This window comes from Pteronotus mesoamericanus, unplaced genomic scaffold (assembly GCF_021234165.1).
Source record: "Pteronotus mesoamericanus isolate MK-2021 breed Mesoamerican mustached bat unplaced genomic scaffold, CSHL_Meso_final contig_20, whole genome shotgun sequence".
NCBI lineage: Eukaryota > Metazoa > Chordata > Mammalia > Chiroptera > Mormoopidae > Pteronotus > Pteronotus mesoamericanus.
Window position 1 is genome coordinate 234,981 of NW_026555085.1, and position 14,591 is coordinate 249,571.

General features: G+C 39.1%; 1 pseudogene; it reads left to right on the top strand.

Annotated features, from left to right (window-relative positions):
* The first annotated feature begins 827 nt into the window (after nucleotides 1-827).
* LOC129067897 (heat shock cognate 71 kDa protein-like) lies at nucleotides 828-2,151 on the top strand (annotated as a pseudogene).
* The last annotated feature ends 12,440 nt before the right edge of the window (nucleotides 2,152-14,591 follow it).

Here is a 14,591-nt window from a genome sequence, read left to right on the forward strand (position 1 = left end):
TCAAATGGACTTAACTGTGTGTATATATATATACACACACACAAACACAGAACTTTTCATCCCAAAGAAGCAAAATACACATTCCTTTCAAATGCCCTTCGAACATTTTCAAAGATTGACCACATGATAGGATACAAAACGAGTCTCAACAAATTCAAGAAAATTGAAATCATAACAAGCATTTTCTTGGACTACAAAAGGTGGAAACTAGAAACAAACATCAGGAGAAAATTCAAAAGCATTCAAACTCATGAAGAATGAATAGCATGCTATTAAACAATGAATGGGTCAATAATGAGGTTAAAGAATTCAAAAAGTTTCTGGAAACAAGTGAAAATGAACACAAAACAGTCCAAAACCTCTAGGCCACAGCAAAGGCAGTCCTGAGCGGGAAGTTCATAGCAATACAGGGCTACCTAATAAGTAGAAACATTTCAAATAAATGTTGTAACCCTACATGTACAGGAACTGGAGAAACAACAAACAAAGCCCAGAATGAGTAGAAGGAAAGAAATAATCAAAATGAGAGCAGGATCAGCTCATTGAACACGGGGTAGGTGTTCTGATTTGTGACTCTGCGAGCCATGCATGCACACTCAAGCAACCATGTCTAAGGGACCTGCAGTTGGCATTGATCTTGGCACCACCTACTTTTGCATGGGTGTCTTAAAGCATGGAAAAGTGGAAATAATTTCCCAAGAATCAGGGATACCAAAACACCCGAAGTTATGTCGCCTTTATTGATACTGAATGATTGATTGGTGATGCTGCGAAGAATCAGGCCACTATGAATCCTACCAACACGGTTTTCAACGCAAAATGCTTAATTGGACATAGATTTGATGATGCTGTTGTCCAATCTGATTGAGGTCCAATCTACAGCTGGTGACACTTATTTGGGTGGAGAAGACTTTGACAACTGAATTGTCAACCATTTCATTGCAGAGTTCAAGCACAAGCACAAGAAGGACATCAGTGAGAATAAGAGGGCTATTCGTCACCTTCGTACTGCTTGTGAACGAGTTAAGCATACTCTCTCTTCCAGCACCCAGGCCAGTACTGAGATTGAGTCACTCTATGAAGGAAACAACTTTTATACCTCTGTCACCCGTGCCTGATTTGAAGAATTGAATGCTGACTTTTTCCTTGGCACCCTGGACCCTGTAGAGAAAGCTCTTTGGGGATGCCAAACTTGACAAGTCCCAGATCCATGATATTGTCCTGGTTGGGGGTTCTACCCATATCCCCAAGATTCAAAAATTCCTGCAGGATTTCTTCAATGGAGAAGAACTGAATAAGAGCATCAACCCCGATGAGGCTGTTGCTTATGGTGCAGCTCTCCAGGCAGCCATCCTCTCTGGAGACAAATCTGAAAATGTTCAAGATCTGCTGCTGTTGGATGTCACTCTTCTTTCCCTTGGCATCAAGACTGCTGATGGAGCCGTGACTGTTCTCATGAAACACAATACTACCATTCCTACCAAGAAGAACAGACCTTCACCACCTACTCCGACAAGCAGCCTGATGTGCTCATTCAGGTTTATGAAGGTGAGCATGCCATGACCAAGGATAAAAACCTGCTTGGCAAGTCTGAACTCACAGGCATACCTCCTGCACCTTGTGGTGTTCCTCAGATTGAAGTCACTTTCGACATTAATGCCAATAGCATCCTTAATATCTCTGCTGTGGATAAGAGTACAGGAAAAGAGAATAAGATTATCATCAGACAAGGGTGGTCTGAGCAAGGAAGACATTGAGCACATGGTCCAGGAAGATGAGAAGTACAATGCTGAAGATGAGAAGCAGCGAGACAAGGTGTCTTCCAAGAACTCACATAAATCCTATGCATTCAACATGAAACCAACTGCTGAAGTGAAAAACTTGGAAGGCAAGATCAATGATGAGGACAAACAGAAGATTCTTGACAAGTGCAATGAAATCATCAACTGGCTTGATAAGAATTGGACTGCAGAAAAGGAAGAATTTGAACATCAGCAGAAAGAGCTGGCGAAAGTCTGTAACCCAGTCCTCTTAAAGCTGTACCAGAGTGCAGGAGGCATACCAGGACGAATGCCTGGGGGCTTCCCTGGAGGTAGAGGCCCTCCATCTGAGGGTGCCTCTTCTGGGCCTACCATTGAAGACATTAATTAAGCCAACCAGTTGCATAGATTTAACACTGTTCCACACAAAATATTGAAGGACCCAAATTTGTAGCAAATTCCATGACAGTTTTAAAAGTTGAGCTGATGTATAATAAAACAGCATTCCTGATACATCAACATGGACTATGTGCACGGGGAAATAATGCACTTCACAAGCACTGTATTGTAAAGTGGAAAACGTGATGTCTTAAAAAAAACTATTTAAAATTGGCACCATAAAAAAAATCAGAGCAGAATTAAATGACATAGAGACTAAAAGAACAAAGGATCAACAAATCCAAGAACTAGTTCTTTGAAAAGATAAACAAAATCAATCAGATTTTAAGCAGACTAATCAAGAAAAAAAGGGAGAGGACTCAAATAAATAATATCAGAAAAGAAAGAGGAGAGATGAGAACTGATACCACAGAAATATAAAAGACTGTAAGAAATTACTATGAGCAATTATATAACAACAAAGACCTAACACTACAACTTCAAGAACTGGAGAAACAACAAATAAATCCCAGAGCAAGTAGAAGGAAAAAAATAGTCAAGATTAGAGCAGAACTGAATGACATAGAGATGAAAAGAACAATTCAAAGGATCAACCAATCCAGAAGCTGGTTCTTTGAAAAGATAAATAAAATTGACAAGCCTTTAAGCAGACTCATCAAGAAAAAAAGGGAGAGGACCCAAATTAATAATATGAGAAATGAAAGAGGAGAAATAACAACTGATACCACAGAAATACAAAGGATCGTCAGAAACTACTATGAAAAATTTTATGCCAAGAAATTTGAAAATCTTGATGAAATGAACACATTTTTAGAAAAGTATAATCTTCCAACACTGGAGGAAGAAACAGAAAGCTTGAACAGACCGCTAACAGCTGGGGAAATTGAAGCAGTAATCAAGAAACTCCCGGCACACATGGCCCAGCGCTGGACGGTTTCACAGGAGAATTTTACAAAACATTTAAGGAAGAGCTAACCCCTGTCCTTCTCAGACTATTCCAAAAAATCCAAGAGGAGGGAAGATTCCCAGACTCCTTCTATGAGGCCAGCATCACCCTCATCCCAAAACCAGATAAAGATCCTACAAAGAAAGAAAACTACAGGCCAATTTCGCTGATGAACATAGATGCTAAAATCCTCAACAAAATATTGGCAAACCGCATCCAGCAATACATTCAAAAGATTATCCACCACGATCAAGGGGGATTCATCCCACGCATGCAGGGATGGTTCAATATACGCAAATCAGTAAACGTGATACATCACATAAACAAAAGAAAAGACAGAAACCACATGATCATCTCGATAGATGCAAAAAAGTATTCGATAAGGTACAGCACCCATTTATGATCAAAACACTCAGCAAAATGGGAATAAATGGGGCATTCCTCAACGTAATAAAGGCCATATATGAAAAACCTACAGCCAACATTATACTCAACGGGCAAAAACTGAAAGCTTTGCCACTAAGATCAGGAACACGATAAGGATGTCCGCTTTCACCGCTTCTTTTCAACATCGTATTGGAAGTCCACAGTGGTCAGACAAGAGAAAGAGATAAAAGGCATCCAAATAGGAAGGGAGGAAGTAAAGCTATCATTGTTTGCAGATGACATGATAGTGTACATAGATAACCCTGTAGACTCTACGAAAAAACTCCTCAACCTAATAAGTGAATTTGGTGAAACAGCAGGATACAAAGTCAATATTCAGAAATCAAAGGCATTTTTGTATACCAGCAATGAAATAGAGGAAGAAGAAATCAGAAAAAAAATACCATTCGATATAGCAAGAAGAAAAATAAAGTACCTAGGAATAAATTTAACCAAAGAGGTAAAAGACCTGTATGCAGAAAACTATACAACATTGAAGAAAGAAATTAAGGAAGACACAAATAAATGGAAGCACATACTGTGGTCATGGATTGGAAGAATTAATATCATCAAAATGTCCATACTACCAAAAGCAATTTATAGATTCAACGCAATCCCTATTAAGATACCAATGACATATTTCACAGAAATAGAACAGACATTTCAAAAATTTATATGGAACCATAAATGACCCTGAATAGCTGCAGCAATTTTCAGAAAGAAACACAAAGTAGGAGGGATCACAATACCAGACATCAGACTCTACTACAAAGCCACTCTACTCAAAACAATCTGGTACTGGAACAAGAACAGATCCATAGACCAGTGGAACAGAATAGAAAGCCCAGAAATAAGCCCAGGTCTCTATGGGCATCTAATATTTGACAAAGGGGGCAGAAGCATAAAATGGAGCAATAATATCCTCTTCAACAAATGGTGTTGGGAGACCTGGACGGCTACATGCCAAAAATTGAAATTGGATCATCAGCTGACACCATAACCAAAAATAAACTCAAGATTGATAAAAGACTTAAATATAAGTCGCAACACCATAAAAGTCCTAGAGGAGAACATTGGCAGGAAACTCTCAGATATCCCACGCAGCAATTTTTTCACTGATATGTCTCCTAAAGCAAGGGACCTAAAGCAAGTAAAGGAAAGAGTAAACAAGTGGGACCTCATCAAAATAACAAGCTTCTGCACGGCTAAAGAAAACATCAGCAAAATGAAAAGGGAGCCAACCATATGGGAAAATATATTCGCTAATGATACATCAGATAGAGGTTTGATCTCCAAGATATATAAAGAACTCACTCAACTCCACTCCAAGAAGACAAACGATCCAATCAAAAAATGGGCAAAGGACCTGGGCAGATGATTTTCCAAGGAGGAGATACAGAGGGCCCAGAGGCATTTGAAAGGATGCTCAGCATCACTAGCCATCAGAGAAATGCAGATCAAAACCACCATGAGGTACCACCTCCCACCGGTCAGAATGGCCATCATAAACAGATAAACAAACAAGTGCTGGCGAGGCTGTGAAGAAAAGGGAACCCTCGTACACTGTTGGTGGGAATGCAGACTGGTGCAGCCACTGTGGAAAGCAGTGTGGAATTTCCTCAAAAAGCTAAAAATGGAACTGCCAGTGATTCCCCTGCTGGGACTATACCCTAAGAACACCAAAATGCCAATACAAAAGAACCTATGTACCCCAATGTTCATAGCAGCACAATTCCTAAATGCCCATCAGTAGATGATTGGATCAAAAAGTTATGGTACACATACACAATGGAATACTACGCAGCAGAAAGAAAAAAAGAACTACTAAACTTCGTGACAGCACGGATGGAACTCGAGAGCATTATGCTAAGCGAAATAAGCCAGGGGGCGAAAGACAAATACCATATGATCTCACCTATAAGTGGAACCTAACCAACAATACAAAGATGCAAGGAAAATAAGACCAGCAACACTGAAAGGAAAAGAAATCAACAGAGACAAGAGGGAAGGAGGGGGGGTGGCGGGGACAAGGAAAGGAAGGGGAAAGTCAAGGAACATATAGCAAGGACTCATGGACAAAACTGAAGGGGAAGAGCTAAGGGAGGGAAGTAGGGAGGGGACAAGGGAAAGTGGTGGAGCGTAGGCAGAGACAAATGTATTTGAAAAAATAAATTAAAATAAAATAAAAGTAAAAAAAAATTAAAAAGGTAGAACATTTTCAAGTGAACAATGTAAGTAAATATCTACAAGAACTAGAGAAACAATAACATATAAACCTCAGAGCGAGTAGAAGGAAGAAAATAGTCCCGGTCAGAGCAGAGTTAAATTACTTAGAGACTAAAAGAACAATTGAAAGGATCAATAAATCTAGGAGCTTGTTCTTTGAAAAGATAAACAAAATTGACAAGCTTTTAACCAAACTCATCATAGAAAAAAAGGGAGAGGACCCAAATAAATTAAATCAGAAATGAAAGAGGAGAAGTTACAACCAATACTACAGTAATACAAAGAATCATAAGAAATTTCTATGAACAACATATGCCATTAAATTTGAAAACATGGGTGAAATGGACAAATTTCTAGAAATATCTAATCTTCCAAAACTGAGCCAAGGAAATCAGAAAGCTTGAATAGACCAATAACATCTAGTGAAATTGAAACAGTAATCAAAACATCTCCTGGACACAATGCCCTGGACCACTCAGTTTCACAGGATAATTTCATTAAACATTTAAAGAAGAGCTAACCCCTATCTTCTCAAACTATTCCAGAAAAATCCAAGAAGATGGAAAATTCCCAAACCCTATTATGAGACCAGCATTATCCTAAGCCCAAAACCAGATAAGGACACAACAAAGAAAGAAAACTATAGGACAATATCCCTGATGAACATAGATGGTAAAATCTTCAACAAAATTTTGGCAAACAGGGTCCAGCAATACATTAAAAAGATTGTACATCATGATCAAGTGGAATTCATCCCAGGGATGCAAGAATGGTACAATATAGGCAAAGCAATAAATGTAATAAGTCACATGCACAAAATGAAAGACACCACATAATCATGTCAACAGATGCTGAAAAAGTATTTGATAAGGTACAGTACCCACTTATGATAAACACAAAGCAAAGTATAAGTAAAGGGACCATACCTCTACATAATATAGGCCATATATGAGAAACCTACAGCCAACATCATACTCAAAGGACAAAAACTAAAAGCCTTCCCACTAAAATCAGGAACAAGACAAGGGTGCCTGTTATCACTCCTATTCAACACAGTATTGGAAGTTCTAGTCACAGTGATCAGAGAATAAAAAGAAATAAAAGGCATCCAAATTGAAAAGAATGGAATAAAACTGTTACTGTTTGCAGATTACATGATAGTGCACATAGAAAATGCTACAGGCTCCACCAAAAAACTACTCAACCTAATAAGTGAATTTGCCAAACAACAGGAAACAAAGTCAATATTCAGAAATCAAAGGCATTTTTGCACCCTAAGTATGATACACCAGTAACAGAAATTAGGGGAAAATACCATTTATTATAGCAACAAGAAAAATAAAATACTTAGGAGTAAACATCCAAGGAGGTTCAACACCTGTACCCAGAAAACTACACAATGCTGATGAAAGAAACTAAGGAAGACACAAATAAATGGAAGCATATACCATGTTCATGGGTTCAAAGAAATAACATCATTAAATGTCCATACTACTCAAAACAATGCATAGATTCAAAGAAATCCTTACTAAAATACCAATGACATATTTCGCAGATATAGAACAAATATTTAAATCATTTTTATGGAACAATTAATGACCATGGATTTACCAGTTTTGAGGAGTAGAACAAAGTAGGAGATATCAAAATACCAGATATCAAACAATATTACAAGGCCACTGAAATCAAAACAGTCTAATACTGGCATAAAAACAGAAACATAGATCAACGGAAAAATATAGAGAGCTCTGAAATTCTCCCATTTCTCTATGGTCAATTAATATTTGACAAAGGGTGCAGGAACATAAATGGAGTAAAAATAACTTTTTCAATAAATGCTGTTGGGCGATCTGGACAGGTATATGCCAAAAAGAAAGAAAGAAAGAAACTGAACCACCAAACAACACCACACACCAAAGTAAACTAAAGATAGATAAAAATCTTAAATATAATTTGTGACACCATAAAAGTCATAGAGGAGAATATAGGCAGGAAAATTTCAGATGTCCCATGCAGCAATATTTTTACTGATACCTCCCCTAGGGCAAGGGATATATCAGAAAGAATGAACAAATAGGACTATATGAAATTAAACAGCTTCTGCAAGTCTAAAGAAAACAACAAAATTAAAAGGGAACCAACTGCATGGGGATGCCTACCTGCCAATGATACCTCAGACAAGGGTTTGATCTCCAAAATATATAAAGAATTTACATGAATTCACACCAGGAAGACAAACAATTCAATTAAAAAAATGGGCAAAGGACCTGAACAGACTATTCTGTAAGAAAGGCATACGAAGGGCCCATGGACATGTGAAAGGATGCTCAACATCACTGGCCATCAGAGAGATGCTAAGTAAACCAAAATGAGACACTACTTCACACCCATCAGAATGAACATCATAGACAAACCAACGAACAACAAACAAGTGCTGGTGAGGTTGTGGAGAAACGGAACCTTTGTACATTGTTGGTGGAAATGCAGACTGGTGCAGTCACTGTGGAAAACAGTTTCAATTTCCTTAAAAAGCTAAAAATAGCACTGTCTTTTGACCCCGCAATTCCACTGATGGGATTATACCCTAAGAATCCTGAAACACCAATTCAAAAGTACCTATGTACCCCAATGGTCATTGCAACGTTATTTATAATATAGCCAAGTATTGGAAGCAACCTAAGTGCCCATGAGTAAAGAAGCAGATCAAAAAACTGTGGTACATTTACACAATGAATTACGAAGCAGCAGAATGAAGGAAAAAGCTACTACCCTTCACAACATCATGGATGGAACTAGACAGCATTATGCTAAGTGGATAAAGCCAGGCAGTGAATTACAAATACCATATGATCTCACCTATATGTGAAACCGAATCAACAAAACGAACAAGCAAGCACAATATAACCAGACATTGAAATAAATAATAAACTGACAGTAACAAGGAGTGGGGGGCAAAGGAAGGGGGATAATTGGGAAAGAAGGTTAGGAGTTGTCTAAGAACATGTATGAAGTACCTATGGAGAAAGCCAATGGGAGGAGGATTGAGGTGGGAGCTGGTGGTGGGTGGGGTGGGGAGAGTGGTGGTGCGAAGGTGGAAACGACTGTACTTGAGCAATAACAACAAAAAGGAAAGTATCAATAATAATAATAAAAAATTATGCAAAGAGAAAAAATAAAATAAAATAAGAAAAAAGAAAAGTGCTGCCACCAAGACTACTCTTCCCATCAAGGGTGTCATTTAAAATGAAAGGCAAAATAAGGAGTTTCCCAGATAAAAGAAGCTTAAAAGAATACACCTCCACCAAACCAGCATTGCAAGACATGCTAAAGGGATTACTTTAAGTAGAGGACAAAAAAGAGTGAGAAAGAGTGGAACAGATATACAAAAGGAAAAAATGTAAATGAATAAGTACCTATCGGTAGTAATGTTAAGTGTAAATGGATTAAATGCTCCAATCAAAATACATAGAGTAGCTGATTGGATAAGAAAACATGACCTGTATATATGCTCTCAACAAGAGACCCATCTCAGATCAAAAGACCTATGCAGATTGAAAATGAAAGGTTGGAAAAAAGTATTCCAAGCAAACAGGGGAAAAAAACCTATGGTAGGAATACTTATATCAAAGTAGATTTCAAACCAAAGGTCGTAAAAGGAGACAAAGAAGATCATTTCATAATTCTTTAGGGAATAATCCATTAAAAAGTTATAATATTATAAACATGCGTGCACTCAACATAGGAGCACTAAAATATAAAAGGAAAATCTGGGAGGACTTCAAGAAAGATATAGAGGAAGAAAGACAGTTGACAAGTAGGTGGGAGCTGAGACCATTTTCTCATGCACACGTCTAGGTCACTTAGCGGATCTTCCTAAGGACAAAGTGAACAGCCAACAGAATTTTAGCTGATACGAAGTTTGGAAGCCAAAGGGTGCAGAGGATACGTCAAAATGGGTGTAAGGAGATTTTATAGGTGGATGGGGAAAGTCCCCAGGTGTGGCACTGGAAAACTTGGCTGCCTCAGGGACCGCATTGGAAGAGAGTAGGGCAGTGATAGCAGCCTAGAGGCTCACTTCCCTCCCAGGGCAGGCAAATCACAGACCCACTCCAGGAGAGACTTGAATGTTTAAAGTCACCAGGTGGCAGGGGTGTGGGGGAAGGCATGAAGGGACATGCACATCTGATGGCACACCCAAGCTGGGGTCATGGTCACTGATCAGGACAGGGCCATTGAGTGAGGTGGATCTTGGTGGTGGCACCTGGAGCTGGGAGAAAAGGTAATCTACAACTGGCCAAGTCTGAGATAGGCTCTTGACCTGCCAGAGTGTGTGGAAATCCAGGCAGTGGCTCAAAGAAGCAGCTGTGCCCAAAGAGACTTTTTTCCAAAAGGGAACTGAAGTGCCCTGGCAGGGTCTGCCAGCATGCAGTGGCCCAACCAACAAAGAGAGAGGATCTCAGGCACGATTTGCTCCCACTCAGTGCACCTCAGGGAATAACCAGAGGGGAGCAAATGAGGCAGTTTCTTGGTGCTAGCCTTGTGCAACTGTACAGAGTGGAAAGAGCAAACCAAACATAACTCTGAGGGTGTGGGCTGGAACCCGAACACCTGTAATTATTGTAGCCCAGACAGAGCCTCCGTCTTGTAGAAACACAGGAAAGGAAAAACAGAGCCCAACCAGCCATATGCCCCAATGCCTGCAGGAGTTAGGAAGACCTGCACTAGCTGGGCAGGCTTACAACAGCAGGGGGCTTTTTCTCTTCTCTTCTCTTTTCTTTTTCTTTTTTAACAGGAGTAAGACACTAAGACCTGGAATAGAGAAAAAAACAGAGAGGGATCCAGAAAAAAGTCAGAAGGTGAACACCAACAGCTGAGACAAATTTCACTGTCCTCTTCAGAACTTGCAGGTGTTTTTTTTTTTTTTTTTAATTTCTCTTTCTTCTTCCTATTTAGTTTTTTGTTTCTTTGTTTTTTCTTCTCACTTCCATATTGCATTTTAATTTTTCTTCTTTCACTTTACTCATATTCCAAAAAACTCACTACTCTTGATCTTTTACTTTTTTTCTTTTTATTCAGATTATATATATTTTTATCATAAATATTGTTATTTGAAGTCCAATGCAGCACCCTTCCCTGGTCTTAAATAATTTTGCCATCTTCCTGAGCTTTATTATTGTTGTAGTAAACTTTATTTTCTCTCACACTATGCTGTTTTCCAATCCTTTACTCTTACTATTTCTCCTCCACCTAACCTCGCTCTTCTTTCTTAAGTCATCTCTGATTCTCCCTCCCATCTTATAAGAGTCTTATTTCTTTTTTAACTATTTTAAACAGTGGCTAGTTGGGTAAAATACCATGGATATTTCTGTGTTTATCTAATGGAACTCCTATTTTTTCATGATTTGTTTACACTCTAAATCATGTAGAATACCTGCCGCCAGTCGTACACCATTTCACCTTCCCTTTGCACCTCATCAGTTGAGTGAGGAATTTTATTTCATTTTTTCCCCTGTTTTTCTTTCCCCTTCTCTCAACCTGGGCTTTGCTCCTTACTCTTATTAGTTTGCTTACCACATCCTCTCAAAACCACTTTTCTTTATCATAGTCAGCTCATATTCACTTTTTGCTCTTGTATAATAGTATTATTCCATTTACACCAATATTAAACTTCATTTAGTTGTCATTGTTATCGACCCTACTGTGTTTTTTTTTGGCAATTTTGCTCCCATAGTTCCAACACCTTTTCAATTTGACATCAAACCTCACAGTATACTCTGCCCTCTTCTTACTCCATTGTTCCCATCACACTTTCGTGTTTACTTACCTTTTAAATTTTGTTCTCTCTCTTTCAAAAGACCTCAGTTCTAGCCCTACACTTACTTACTTTCCTCCCTCTTATTGCTCAATAAAATTTACCCCTCTCTTCGTCATCTCATAATCCCTTTGTCATCTCTTATAATATGAAAAATTGCTCTTCAACTTTATTGATCTTTGCTCAAATGTGGCTGAGATTGCTGAAATGGCAGGGTGGTTCTTTTTGCTGGCATATGTTTGGTTGTCTGGTAATACTGCTTTGTTAACCAAAACATGAACAACAGCATATAAGAAAAGGTAGGAGTTGAAACTCCCAGTAAACCAGCTGGAGGAGAGACCCCACCAAAAAAAAAAAACCAAAGAGCTACCAATAAGTAAAGCCAAAGTACAACAAGAGAGCCCATATAAACAAAAGAAAAGAAAACCCTAAAGCATTCAGACACAGAGATCAAGGAGACTGTATCACTGATTTCCACAGAACTTCTACCACAGATGAATACCACAGGAAGACACCTGGCCAAGCAGAGCATCCTGAGATGCAGAAGTAAATAAAAATAGTCACCTGAAATGGGGAGACAAAGAAAGAACACCCAATTGAAAGGAATGGAAGAAACCAGTAAGAGAGCTAAGTTGAATGGAGGCAAGCAAACTATGAGATATAGAGTTCAAAAGAATTGTTATAAGGATGCTCAAGGAACTCACTGACAGTGACAAGGAACTGAGTGGGAACTACAACAGCATTAAAAAGGAAATAGAAACTATAAACAAGAACCAGGAAGAAATGAAAATACAATATGCAAAAGAAAATACACTAGAAGGAATTACAATCAGACTGGATGAAGCAGAGGACTGAATTAGTGAGCTGGAAAACAATGTAGAAAGGAATGCCCAGGTAGAGCAACTGCCCAAAAAAAAAAAAAAAAGAAAGACTCAAAACGTTTGAGGATAGCTTAACAGAACTGCAAGACAACATGAAACACAACAGTATTTGAATCATAGGAATACCAGAAGGATAAGAAAAGGAGTAAGGGATAGAAAACCTGTTTGAAAAAATAATGACAGAAAAATTCACAAACTGGGAGAGGGGAAATGCTAAGCAAGTTCAGAAAGCACAGAAAGCAGAAAGCCTCAATCAAGATGAACCCAAAGAGGCCTATGATTATTTAATCATAATTAAAATGACAAATTTTAAAGACAAAGAATCTTAAAGGCAGCAAGGGTAACAGGAAGTAACAAACAAGGGAGATCCATTGAGGCCAGCAGCTGATTTCTCAACAAAAACACTGCAAGCCAGAAGGCAACGGCAAGAAATATTACAAGTAATGAAAAGCAAAGTCCTGCAATCAAGACGACTCTGCCTAACAAGGCTGTCATTTAAAATGGAAGGCGAAAAAAGGACTTTCCCAGACAAAAGAAGGTTAAAAGAATACACCTTCACCAATCCATCATTGCAAGATGTGCTAAAGGGACTACTTTAAAAAGATGAAGGTATAGAGGGAGAGAGAAAGGAACACAGATATATAAGGAAAAATGAGAGTGAATTAACACTTTTAGGTAGAAACATTAAATATGAATGGATTAAATGGTCTAATAAAAAGACATAGGTTAGGTGAATGGATAAGAAAACATGACCTACATGAATGGTGTCTACAAGAGGCCCACCTCAGAATGAAAAACGTACACATACTGAAAGTGAAGGGCTGGAAAAAATTTTCCCAAGCAGATGGACAGGAATGAAAGTCGGGTGTAGCAATACTTATATCACACAAAATGGATTTCAAAACAAAAGCCATAAAGTGAGATGAAGAAGGTCATTTCATATTTTTAAGGGAAAAATCCACCAGGAGGCTATAAACATTGTAAATATATATGTACCCAACACAGGAACACCGAATTAAATAAGGAAAATCTTGGAGGACTTCCAAGATTTCTGTATATATAAGAAATATATAGACAGCAACACACTTATAGTAGAAGATTTTAAAACCCCACTGTCAACAATGAATAGATCTTCCAAACAAAGAATCAAGAAAAATATCTTGGTGCCGAACGACACCCTAGATCAAATGGACTTAACAGATATATACAGAATCTTTCACCTCAAAGCATTAAAATATACATTCTTGGAGAAAATCAAGATGGCAGAGGAATGAATGGAAGTCAAACTGAGTTCCTACCAGGACTAACCTGGAATTACAACTAAATTGTGGAGAAATCACCTGGAACAAACAACTGAACAATAGCAAGAGAGGAACCTTGTAACCTCGGAGACAGAAGAATCAGCTTTAATGCAATCTAACTGGTAAGGAGTGCGGTAGAGACTTGAGAAGGCAGGTGGGGCACCCATGGGCGAGAGCACCAGAAAGATATTGAAATGGCCAGTTGGATCCCCCTGAGATAAGCAAGGTCTAAACCAAAAGCGGGGACCTCTAGCCCACAGCACCAGAGCCCAAAAAGTACATAGAAAACAGCCAGCTGCGAAAAGTGGGAGGGTTGCTCTCTGTCAGACATAGGCGGCTGGAGACACAAAGAACTGTTTAAAGGGCCAACTCATAAATTTTTATTTGCAGACACTTATCCTGCTCTCTGGCAAAGGTGGGGGCAGAGTGAGCTAGCGATGCCTGAGGAGAGACTGGGGAAGGAGGCTTTGGGGAGAGACTGAGAGAGTAACCAGTGGGATTTCAGTGCTGACTCATCCTCCATGTGGCAGCATCCATCTTGTTCAAGCAGAGACCATTCCACCTGAGCAGAAGCAGCATCAGAGACCCAATAGCCCAGCCTCCAAGTGGGATTCCACCCCACACTGTGCCATCTAATCTGCCTGCTGAGTGCAGAGTGGCAGTCTCAGATAGTAGATCCCTGACTAAATGAGGCAGAGAGAGGTCTGGAAACACTTGAGGAGAGACTGGGGATGGAGGCTTTGGGGAGAGAACAGAGAGAGCAGCCAGCAGGATCCCAGTGCTGACTTCTCCCCCATATGGCAGCAGTGTGAGAGAACCCAATAACCCCACCCCCAGGGG